The 12666-nt window shown below is 39.9% G+C and overlaps 1 protein-coding gene across 1 annotated transcript in view; it reads right to left on the bottom strand.

Moving 5' to 3' along the window:
• SCML2 (Scm polycomb group protein like 2) overlaps positions 1–12666 on the bottom strand; it is a 2608432-nt gene that overhangs the window by 1455674 nt on the left and 1140092 nt on the right. The gene's annotated exons all lie outside the window — the stretch shown is intronic.

Below are 12666 nucleotides of genomic sequence, written 5' to 3' on the forward strand. Positions count from 1 at the left end.
TCCCTGTTTGTTTATATACCAGACTACAGACATGTTGTCTGACTGAATGGCTACCGTCCTCGGATGTAGGACAGGGTGAAAGGCTCTCAACGCGAAAAGCACTGCCCTCATCTCCAGGACACTGATGCGTAGCTTGGTCTCTGGAGGGGACCACGTGCCCTGGACCATCCTTCCCACGAAGTGCCCCCCCCCCACTGACCTGGGAAGCGTCCGTGGTCACTGTGGCTTGAGCCAGAGGGGCTAGAAAGTTGCACCCCACGAAAATGTCCGCTGATTGAAGCCACCACTGGAGTGATGTTCGGCATGTCCGATTGATTCGGATGTGGAAATTCATCGGAAGATCTAACCAGGACCATTGAACTGCTAGATTCCACTGAAGGACTCGTGTGAAGACGTGCAAGAGGGAGGATAGAGATTACGGCTGCCATCGAACCCAGGGCCCTGAGAACATCGGCTGCTGTGACTACCGAGGGATCCAAGATAGCCGATACATGGAGTCTGAGATTTTCAATCCTTTCCGGGGTGAGAAAAATCTTGGACTGAATCGAATCCAACCGTGCTCAGATGAAGTCTATGATCTGAACTGGAGCCAGGTGGGACTTGTTGATATTGACTGTGATGCCCAACTTGTGAGCCAGACCGAGGAATTAGTGTAGGGCCTGACGCAAGAGACGTTTGGTGGATGCAGCGAAGAGCCAGTCGTCTAGATAGGGGAATACCTGAATGCCCTGAAGTCTCAGGTGAGCCGCTACGACTGCCATAACCTTGGTGAACACCCTGGGGGCTGTGGTGAGACCAAAGGGTAGGGCTCTGAACTGAAAGTGACTGGGCCCTAGCCGGAAGTGTAGAAACCTCCTGGAACTCCTGTGGACCTTGATGTGATAGTAAGTGCCCTGGAGGTCTAACGAGCACATCCAGTCGCATTCTCTCAGAAACGGTAGAATGGACTGTAGCGTGACCATCCGTAATTTTTGTTTCGCTACCGACAGGTTGAGGATAGACAGGTCCAGAATGGGCCTGAGGTCCCCCATCTTCTTTGGCACTAAAAAGAACCTGGAGTAGATGCCTGATCCGGAATGATCTGGGGGGACCAGCTCGATGGCTCGTTTTAGCAGCAGCTTCGAAACCTCTAAGGCTGCAGCCTAATTGTGAGCAGGTGGAACATCTGGAAGGTGTGCTGGGGTTATGGGACATGAAATGAAGGGGATAGAATATCCTCTGGATATGATGCCTAACACCCAGCGGTCTGCAGTAATGGACTCCCATGCCGCTGGATTTAAGGAAAATCTTCCCCCAACTGCCTCCAGAATACAGCAGCCGGACAACCCCTCAGGGTTGCTGTGCGGGTCTGTCGGAAAAAGGTTCCCTAGACTCGAAGTTTCTGGGACCCCCCCTGCCTCTGGGACGGCGTCGGTCTAGTCCCCCCTCTGGGGATGAGTATTCCTGAGTGTCACGAAAGGACTGTGATTTCCGGAACATCTTCTTTTGCCCCTTTTGGTTCCTGGAATAGGACCTCTGGGGGTTAGAGAAGCGGATTCCAACGGCTGACAAAGTCTTTCCATCCTTCTCACTCTGGGTTAGTGTGTCGCATACAGTCTTCCCAAAGAGGGATGATCCATCAAAAGGGGCGTTGATGAAAGGCTCCTTAAAGGGGTCCGTAAATTGACACAGCCTGATCCAGGCGTGACGCCTCAAGGCAACACTTGTACCAGCAGCTCTAAAGGCTCCATCCGTAGCATGAGAGAGGAGACGCATAGAGGTATTTGTCACTGATTTCAGTGTAGTCATCTTCGCAGTGAAAGACTGCTTGTCCTGTTGCGACAGAGACTCCGGGGATGACTCAGTTAGTTCCGATATAAGGTCTTGCTACAGTCGGATGACATGTGCCAAGTAATTCAGCGCACGAATAGAAAATGTCGCTGACGAGTACATGCACTTCCCGAAACGATCCATCAACCTGGACTCTTTTGTCTGGTGGATGAACCGAGGAACTCTCCTGTGCCAGTTCCTTCTTTGTGGCAGCTGCAACCACCAAAGTGTCTACCTGGGCTCCTTTGGACCATGCCTGCCTGTGTGACAGCAGAGAAAGAATTTTGTCGGGCCTTTTGAGTATAGGCTCTACGGTGTCAGGATCCTTCCATGGCCTAGTGGTGATGTGGTCCATCAAAGGGTCCGCTGGAGGGGAGACCCAGGAAGTAGATGGGCCTGAGCCAAAGACCTCCAGGAATACGGACTCATCCGCAGAGGGTTTGGGGGCTGACCAACCTCTTTGGCGGAGGATCCCCATAATGTCTCCGAACGAGACGTCCTCGGAAGGTGATCTGGGGGAACCCTCTACTTCCTCCAAGTCCTATCAGTGGTAATGGACTCAGGGGAGTCCAAGTGCCTCCTCTTACACTTGCGCTTACGAGGTTCCTCTCCAGTGGGACTCTCTGAAGAGGATTCGTAAGCCTCCGGGGGTTCCCTGAGGGGAACAACCTGGGGGTGCTTTGGCACGGGCTGCCCCTGAGACAAGGTAATGGGAGCAGAATCTAAAATCAGAGGGGTCTGGGTAGGATCTGAGTAGGTGAGCTGTGGTCTCAACCCCTGGGAGAAAACCCTTTCCACTGCCCCAAACGCTGATGGAGAGCACACCTCCGTAGAACATAAGTAAGAGGGACGGAGGGGTAGTCCGGGCACAGAGAATGGGATCCGAAAGAGCGAGATCTCGACCCTCAGGTCCGACTCCCTGACCACGACTCAGAGTGTCTCCTGGATCCGAGGAACTCAAGGTGACGGCCAGCAGAGGAAACGAGAACCATCGGCACTGACCCAACAGCTTCGAAAGGTCTCGGACTCGAGAGCCCCGAAGCGTCGGATCGGGGAAGGAGCAATAGGGTGGAACATAAAATAAACCAGTGCCAAAAAGAAGAGGTAGAAGAAAATGATGAAAAAATAGCGTACAAACTGTCTTTATTTGACCGCTTTCGTAAAAAAACTTCCTCAGAATAAACAAGCAAATATCACAAGCACATTTAAATACATTCATCACTTAATTAATTAATACAAATGGACCAATAAAAACTGAAGTAATTGACATCACTTAAAAAGACAGTATTGTTAAAAAAGAAAAGAAGCTACTTTCCCTTTATCAGTAACTTGTAATTTACGATCTTTTAAAAAACATTTTACATTTATAAATTCATTTAACCCAGGGGGAATGTCAGATTTTAACTTTATCTGCCACATAGCCTCCCTTTGTTCCAAGTAATTTTTAAGGTCACCTCCCCTAGGATCAATAGAACATTCCTCTAAAATAGTAAATAAAAATTTTTTATATGTTGCACAAACACAGGAATGTTTACATAAAGCATTGGTCAGATCCCTACGTTTAATGGCATAATTATGCTCCTTTATACGTGTACTCAATTTCCTGGTGGTCATTCCAACATAAAATGCTGGACAACTTGAACAAAATGAAATATATACCACTTTGGTGGTATCACAATTAACCAAACCAGGTACCTCAATAGTGTATGGGATAGTAATCACAGATATATATGGACTTACCAAAATAAACCTGCAAACAGTACACCTATGACAACAATGCATCCCATGTTTAGTTGAAATTTTATTTTTATTTTTATTTATTTTCTTACCATTTTGTAGAATGTTTTTCAAATTGTATTCATTACGAAAAACACATCTTGGTTTATCACCTAAAACCAATGAAATGTCTGGGTTACCTTTATAATTTTCCAATTGTTTTCCAAAATGGAACATAAATCCTTGCTGTCTGCGCTCATTTCTAAAGAACAAGTTAAACTGGGTTTAAATACCTCTTTCCGATTAAAGACTGTTAACCCGTTAATATTATTGGATGAACTACATAGAATAGGGGGAAAATCTGCATGACGTCTATCAAAAATTCCATTGGCAATATTCACCAACCTAGCAGTATCATAACCTCTTTTTAAAAATAATTCAATAATGAAATCAAATTCAACAATCAAGTCATCGTCTCTAGTCATACGACTTGCCCTTATAAATTGCCCTTTGGGTATATTATTGATCATATGTTTTGGGTGTCCACTAGAATAATGTAGGTATCCATTTGTAAAAGTATTTTTACGATGAATGTTAGTCTGAAATTTATTCTCAATGCCATCCCACCATAAATGGACATCCAAAAAATTAACAACACTACCAACATCACCTTTTGTAAACTTTAAAAATTCAGAAAAAGAATTTAAATAATACATAAATGGATCTACTATTTCAGGACCCCCAGGCAAAATAAAAAACAAATCATCGACAAACCGACAATAAAATAAAACATTGAATTTGTCTTCTAATAAAGGGGTTATTTCATTTTCCCACCAAGCCAACACTGTATTGGCGTAAGCGGGGGCAGCTGGTGAGCCCATCGCTACGCCTTTTTTCTGTTTAAAGTATTGATCCCCAAACAGAAAGAAATTATTGTCCAAAATAATTTCTAAAAAAGAACAGATGGTGTTAGTAATGGAGGTTGAAAAAGCTCTTCTCTGACATAGAAAACTACGCACAGCCTCTATTCCTTGATCATGAGGAATACATGTAAAAAGCGACACAACGTCAACAGTAATAATAATATGAGTACCAGCGACAAAAGTAAAGTTATCTAAAAAACCTTTTAGTTTACTCAAAAAGTGCCAAGAATCTTTGACATAAGAGGATTGACGTTCTAACAATGGTCCCAGCAATGAGTCAATGACCAAGGCGATACCTTCCGTCACTGAATGAGGGGCAGCAACAATAGGTCTAAACGGAGGTTCCAAAATATTTTTATGAGTTTTTGGAATTCCGAAAATGACACCAATTCTTGGCTCAGAAATCAAACAAAATTCATATAAATCAAATGCTATTTGACCAGACATTAAAAAATCATATAAGAAAGAATATATCTTTTTAAACTGAGCATGTATAAAGTACAAGGGGATGGATTCATATTCAGATTCATTATTTAATAAATCCATCATACACTTTTTGTATCTATCCTGTGTCATAATAACAATATTTGATCCCTTGTCACTCTTCATAAATCTCAGTTCATCAGACAATTTCTGTAAATCTAATAAGGCTGACTTCTCAATACATGTCAAATTATAATCAATATGTATGTTCTTCTTGTTAAGATGTTTGTTAACGTCATGTATACATTGCTCTTGAAATATTTTTAAAGTTTGATGCAACGTAGGGTTATAAATGGAAGGTTTAACAAAACATTTACTTCTGTCATTAACATCATTAAATAAGTAAGTTAAGTTTAGTTTTCTGGTGAATTTCATGATATCAACCACTGTCTTACAGTAATTGCCACGCTGTAAAGGAACAAAATTCAACCCTAACTTTAACACCTTCAGTTGAACATCTGTAAAAATATGATCTGTTAAATTTTATTCAGTATTTAGTGCTTTTTGTTTCATTGGTTGGTTTCGTGGTGCCATGACTGAGGTAGTAGAGGATCCGTTGTTAAATGTCACCATTCACCCTACACCTGGTAGTGGTGACAGTAATTCTAATAACCTTAATGGTTTACTTTTGTCTACGTTGATTGACATAAAGGGTTCCTTGAAGTTTTTGGTCGAAAATGCTACCAATACTACAAAAAAACCTTGTATTTCAAACAAACAAGGTTTTGGTTCACCTGCAGAGCTTTACGAAGAATTGGACACCGTTATTGATTTGGGCGCTATCGCAGATGTCGAGGCGGCTGGTGATGACGTTGGTTTTCCCGCTGATGGTCTCCATCTACACGCCAAGAACGCGGAGTGTTCTTCCATAGATGAACTGCTCGCTTTAACAGACAATCCTTTTGGTGGCAATATCGTGAAGCAAAATGAATTATGTGGAAACCTTTTTAATGAACAACATGATCACTTGTTACGCTTGTTGAAAAGATACAGGTCAGTCAATATTGAGAATTGTTACTTTATGCGGTGCATAGAGTTAAAAATCATACCGAAGGGGCTTATGTTTTTTAAATGTCCCAATGGCGTCTATGCTAACAGTCCGTTTTTTCAGGACCTTGTTACTTTCTTTACGGAGTCTGGTCTTTGCTTTCTTAGGTTATTGATTGAGAACAACAAACAAAAGTTAGTTGGTTTGAAAAATGAAATAACCGAGTTTGAGCAGCGTTTAAGGGACACCGTGTCATTACAAAAGTTTGACCTGTTAATGCACCAGTTCTCTTGTGAGCTTGAGAAACATTCTAGTGAGGTTACACTCCGAAAACAACACAAGATATCTCGTGATGTAACCTCATTCAAGAATAAGACTGCTTTTGATCATTTTGCCAGAACAACAGTAAAAACAGGTTTAAAGGACAAATTTATTTCTAACTCACGTCCTAACATGAATTTTAAGAACTCTAATAAATATAATACTGATTTTGCTGTTGTTGAGAAGCAGACTAAGACTAAGACTTACAAAGATAAATTCTCAGATGGTTATAATACGCGGACTTTTAATAGCAACTGTAACAGTGTGATTTCTAATTCTGACTGTTCTGCAGATCTTGTTGTCTGCGACAATGTTGAAACAGCGGTGACTAATAGTGATAATGTTGATCAACATCCTATGAGCTGTGATACAGCAAAAGCTGCCGCTGGTAACATTAAGACCAATTCTGCATTAGATTCAGGAGCTACTGTTGTACCTAAAAGAATTCAAGGAAATTACAACAAAAAGACTGTTTTTACTCGCAGTCGGACTTTTTTGGGGTCAACGTCCTCAGGGGAGGAAATTTAAATAATGACCTTGATTTATTTAATATTGTAAATTTAACAGATCATATTTTTACAGATGTTCAACTGAAGGTGTTAAAGTTAGGGTTGAATTTTGTTCCTTTACAGCGTGGCAATTACTGTAAGACAGTGGTTGATATCATGAAATTCACCAGAAAACTAAACTTAACTTACTTATTTAATGATGTTAATGACAGAAGTAAATGTTTTGTTAAACCTTCCATTTATAACCCTACGTTGCATCAAACTTTAAAAATATTTCAAGAGCAATGTATACATGACGTTAACAAACATCTTAACAAGAAGAACATACATATTGATTATAATTTGACATGTATTGAGAAGTCAGCCTTATTAGATTTACAGAAATTGTCTGATGAACTGAGATTTATGAAGAGTGACAAGGGATCAAATATTGTTATTATGACACAGGATAGATACAAAAAGTGTATGATGGATTTATTAAATAATGAATCTGAATATGAATCCATCCCCTTGTACTTTATACATGCTCAGTTTAAAAAGATATATTCTTTCTTATATGATTTTTTAATGTCTGGTCAAATAGCATTTGATTTATATGAATTTTGTTTGATTTCTGAGCCAAGAATTGGTGTCATTTTCGAATTCCAAAACTCATAAAAATATTTTGGAACCTCCGTTTAGACCTATTGTTGCTGCCCCTCATTCAGTGACGGAAGGTATCGCCTTGGTCATTGACTCATTGTTGGGACCATTGTTAGAACGTCAATCCTCTTATGTCAAAGATTCTTGGCACTTTTTGAGTAAACTAAAAGGTTTTTTAGATAACTTTACTTTTGTCGCTGGTACTCATATTATTATTACTGTTGACGTTGTGTCGCTTTTTACATGTATTCCTCATGATCAAGGAATAGAGGCTGTGCGTAGTTTTCTATGTCAGAGAAGAGCTTTTTCAACCTCCATTACTAACACCATCTGTTCTTTTTTAGAAATTATTTTGGACAATAATTTCTTTCTGTTTGGGGATCAATACTTTAAACAGAAAAAAGGCGTAGCGATGGGCTCACCAGCTGCCCCGCCACGCCAATACAGTGTTGGCTTGGTGGGAAAATGAAATAACCCCTTTATTAGAAGACAAATTCAATGTTTTATTTTATTGTCGGTTTGTCGATGATTTGTTTTTTATTTTGCCTGGGGGTCCTGAAATAGTAGATCCATTTATGTATTATTTAAATTCTTTTTCTGAATTTTTAAAGTTTACAAAAGGTGATGTTGGTAGTGTTGTTAATTTTTTGGATGTCCATTTATGGTGGGATGGCATTGAGAATAAATTTCAGACTAACATTCATCGTAAAAATACTTTTACAAATGGATACCTACATTATTCTAGTGGACACCCAAAACATATGATCAATAATATACCCAAAGGGCAATTTATAAGGGCAAGTCGTATGACGACTAGAGACGATGACTTGATTGTTGAATTTGATTTCATTATTGAATTATTTTTAAAAAGAGGTTATGATACTGCTAGGTTGGTGAATATTGCCAATGGAATTTTTGATAGACGTCATGCAGATTTTCCCCCTATTCTATGTAGTTCATCCAATAATATTAACGGGTTAACAGTCTTTAATCGGAAAGAGGTATTTAAACCCAGTTTAACTTGTTCTTTAGAAATGAGCGCAGACAGCAAGGATTTATGTTCCATTTTGGAAAACAATTGGAAAATTATAAAAGGTAACCCAGACATTTCATTGGTTTTAGGTGATAAACCAAGATGTGTTTTTCGTAATGAATACAATTTGAAAAACATTCTACAAAATGGTAAGAAAATAAATAAAAATAAAAATAAAATTTCAACTAAACATGGGATGCATTGTTGTCATAGGTGTACTGTTTGCAGGTTTATTTTGGTAAGTCCATATATATCTGTGATTACTATCCCATACACTATTGAGGTACCTGGTTTGGTTAATTGTGATACCACCAAAGTGGTATATATTTCATTTTGTTCAGGTTGTCCAGCATTTTATGTTGGAATGACCACCAGGAAATTGAGTACACGTATAAAGGAGCATAATTATGCCATTAAACGTAGGGATCTGACCAATGCTTTATATAAACATTCCTGTGTTTGTGCAACATATAAAAAATTTTTATTTACTATTTTAGAGGAATGTTCTATTGATCCTAGGGGAGGTGACCTTAAAAATTACTTGGAACAAAGGGAGGCTATGTGGCAGATAAAGTTAAAATCTGACATTCCCCCTGGGTTAAATGAATTTATAAATGTAAAATGTTTTTTAAAAGATCGTAAATTACAAGTTACTGATAAAGGGAAAGTAGCTTCTTTTCTTTTTTAACAATACTGTCTTTTTAAGTGATGTCAATTACTTCAGTTTTTATTGGTCCATTTGTATTAATTAATTAAGTGATGAATGTATTTAAATGTGCTTGTGATATTTGCTTGTTTATTCTGAGGAAGTTTTTTTACGAAAGCGGTCAAATAAAGACAGTTTGTACGCTATTTTTTCATCATTTTCTTCTACCTCTTCTTTTTGGCACTGGTTTATTTTATTTTATTCAGTATTTAGTGCTTTTTGTTTCATAGGGTGGAACATAGTTGAAGAAGGTTGACCCTCTCCAATGGGGGAGGGCCCTGGCAAGACCCCCATCTGAATCTTGTTCTGGATGAACCTCCTCATCAGCCTGTCCATATCCAGGTCGGAGACACTCTGAGTCGACCTGGAGGAAGCGACCGACTCGGGTCTGGGCCGAATCTGAGGGGAGTGCCTCGGCTCCAATGGCTCCGTCGAGAAATGGGAAGAGCAGAGCCGAGGAGAACGAGACATGGGTGCCTTTGCAGGGGGCTGGAGAAAGACTCCCTGTCCGGTGATCTTTTTCTGGGCCTGTCCCTTTCCTTGTGGCGCCTCTCCTTGTCCCTTCTGTCCCTACCTCTCTGGGATGACTCCGATGAAGCAGGCCTGGAGGGAGGTTGAGTCCCTGCCTGCAAAGTGTCACTGGCTGCGGAAGAAACCGAGGCAGACTCTAGGGCAGAAGCAGGTAGCAGACCCTTAGCCACAAGCTTAGCCCGGCAATCCTTCAAGGCCCTAGGGTTAAAGCCTGAACAAATGTCGCAAAACACAGAGTGTGGCCATCGGCTGGTGAGAGCTTGTGACCACACTCTGTGCACTTCTTAGAAAGAACCTTGGGCTTTTCAGCCATAGTAGAAACAGTAAAAGCCCTAACGGCCCACTCACACACTCTAACAGGGATTGGGCCTAAGCGGGAAACCAGAATTACAAACACAAAACACTTATAACTAACTATTTTTTTATTTTATTTTATTTTTTACAACTAACACGACGATCAAACGCGAAGGGAGGAAAAAAAGGGAAAGGTATTCACACTCAACTAGCACAAAAAGACCAAAAAACCTTACCACCTTGCTTAGAGCTCAGAGACCACGATGCTGACTCAGAGCGGCAAACAAGATCTGGGGATAGATAGGAGGAAGTGGTGTAATATAGGTAAGGGAGGGGCTTGGAGCTCGGAGCTGATGCTTGGAAAAGTTTTGCCGAATTGGATCCGTACACCCATATGTGCAGAATGAATGAAGTCAACTACTTCAGATCTTATATTAGTCTGACAAGAGCAGGGCAATTCTTAGGGGATAATTTGAAAAAGTACTGCATGATCTACAGAACAGAAAGATGGTTCTATCAAACCACTGAGGAAAAAAAAACTCTTCCACCTGAAGTAGGGACTTTTGGATATTTGGCCTCCTTACTAAACACTTTAACACAGCATAACTGAGAAACTTGCCTGCCATCTTCCAAGCCATCAGAGTGCTTTAAGTCTTTGGTGGACCAAGATCAAGTCTAGAGTTAGCAGTCAGTCTAAAATGTATTAAGAAGGGTTAACAGTTCTGTGGCAAGTATGTACCAGCTGGTTGGAGCTCTCAGAATGAGTATGTTTTTTCTTTTGTAACCTACAGAAATGTGTACAGAACAGAATTAGAGGAAATGCATGAGTTCACTCGTTGACTTGTGTCTTTTGATTCTCTCTCTCTCTCTACTTCAAGATTTCTTCAAAAAAGGACACAACAAAAGTAATGCTTAAAAAGCCAAAGGTAAAAATCAAACCTGATCAACAAATACAATTCTAGTTTCATTTACATGCAGAACACTCCCCCTAATATTCCAATGGCATATTCATCTATTCAAAGCTTAGTGACTTTGTTTTTTAAGAAAAACTTAATGTTGATACTATCTATCTGTGATCCCTGGAAAACAAGTGACATTAGTTTTTAAATGCCAGTATAATTCTTTTACTTCTAACAGTGTTTAATGATCCCCGTAGAAAGGTGATATTCAACATGGTCCCAAAGGAAAAAAAATCTTTTGAAAGTCTTACAACTTACTAAACATCTTAACAATGCATTAGTAGTCTGTTTGACTTTGATAACATATGCATGATCATACACTCTTGAACCAGATTTCTGGTGGTTTTGCCTATGCAAAACACTTCACTGGTGAAAGTGCTATGTGCCTTCTGTTAATGGTGATCACCAGCCTGCCTTGTTGGTGGAGCTTTCAAAGTAGGATTTATTATACAAATCAATATTCCTCTGTAATATTTTCCGCTTACTTGAAAACATGCCCCTAACAGAATTACTGTTCAAAGTAATCTTTAATGAAAATACTGCCTCCAAACTCACACCATATCTATAGTGGCTGTCTGTGACACTACAATTTACTTCTAAAATGGGGAAAAATGAATAATGCCGCCCTACAGATGTCAAATATACTTTAGACCATTGTTTTCTCATACCCCATATATCAATGAGAATCTGCTTAAGGATGCCAAATTCTTAAAGAACAGCAGCATCCACAGACTAAAAAAATGTTTATTTCATCATGTCTTCACATTTCCTACAGTTTAACACCACTTTTGGACTCTATATACTTTTTTCACATTTTTAATTGCAATTCCAGAATCTGCCCACATGGGGCCAGCATCTTGATTTTTAGTCTACTTCTAGGTATCCCACAATGCAGTGTTTGGCTTTAAACTATTACATAATAGCCCCCAAGACCGTGTCGATGCATTTACTTTAGATGTGTTTTCAGATATACTGTGCTTTCTTTTAGTCAGATTACCATTTCTTGCTTGTCAATGACTACTTAAAAGACAAACAGGGATAATCACACAGAACAGAATTGTCAGTGCCTGTTGCTTCTTTTTCTTTCTAAAGTGGCCAATTTTCATTCTTCTGTTATGCCTGAAATGTAATCCTTAAACTCATCTCCCGCCCCCTAAACACATCCCCTTCATATCTGTCAAAAAGGCAAAGGTAATTTGAGTTGTTTGCTGCATACCTCTCAACCTGGAAACATCAAAAATCTGGACAAAGGTCCATGAAAATAGGTACAAATCTGTAGGCTGATTAACAAAATTTGCATACACAATTATGTAACCCCGCTTATCCCAATGGAATTGTGGGGTACCAACTTTCAAATGCAAACTGAAGGACAGACAACCAAAATATGGCCCCGGGAAAGGACCCTGTAGTAAATGGCAACCATTTTTTTTAAATGATGCTCACTGGAAACCGAGAAGATGAACCTTAAGATTTTGTTTTTGGTGACTTGCAGTATGTGGGTTTTGTGGCAAAAAGCAGGGCATTTAATGGTAGAAGCCAATAATCTAGTCTTAGCTAAGTAATATTATATAGTTTGCAAGGACCTCCAAAAGTCATTCTCCATGGGCTATTGATCAGTGGCGTAGCTTGAGTTTGTGTCGCCCAAGGATATCTTTTGAGTTTTCCCGCCACCCTTCCCCCTCACAAAATCATGGTCGAATGGGGCCCACCAGCCCCCCCTGCAGCCATTCCAATGTCCCATTACTTGGATAT

The sequence above is a fragment of the Protopterus annectens genome, chromosome 5.part1 (assembly GCF_019279795.1).
Source record: "Protopterus annectens isolate FY-2018-M chromosome 5.part1, PAN1.0, whole genome shotgun sequence".
Lineage (NCBI taxonomy): Eukaryota > Metazoa > Chordata > Ceratodontiformes > Protopteridae > Protopterus > Protopterus annectens.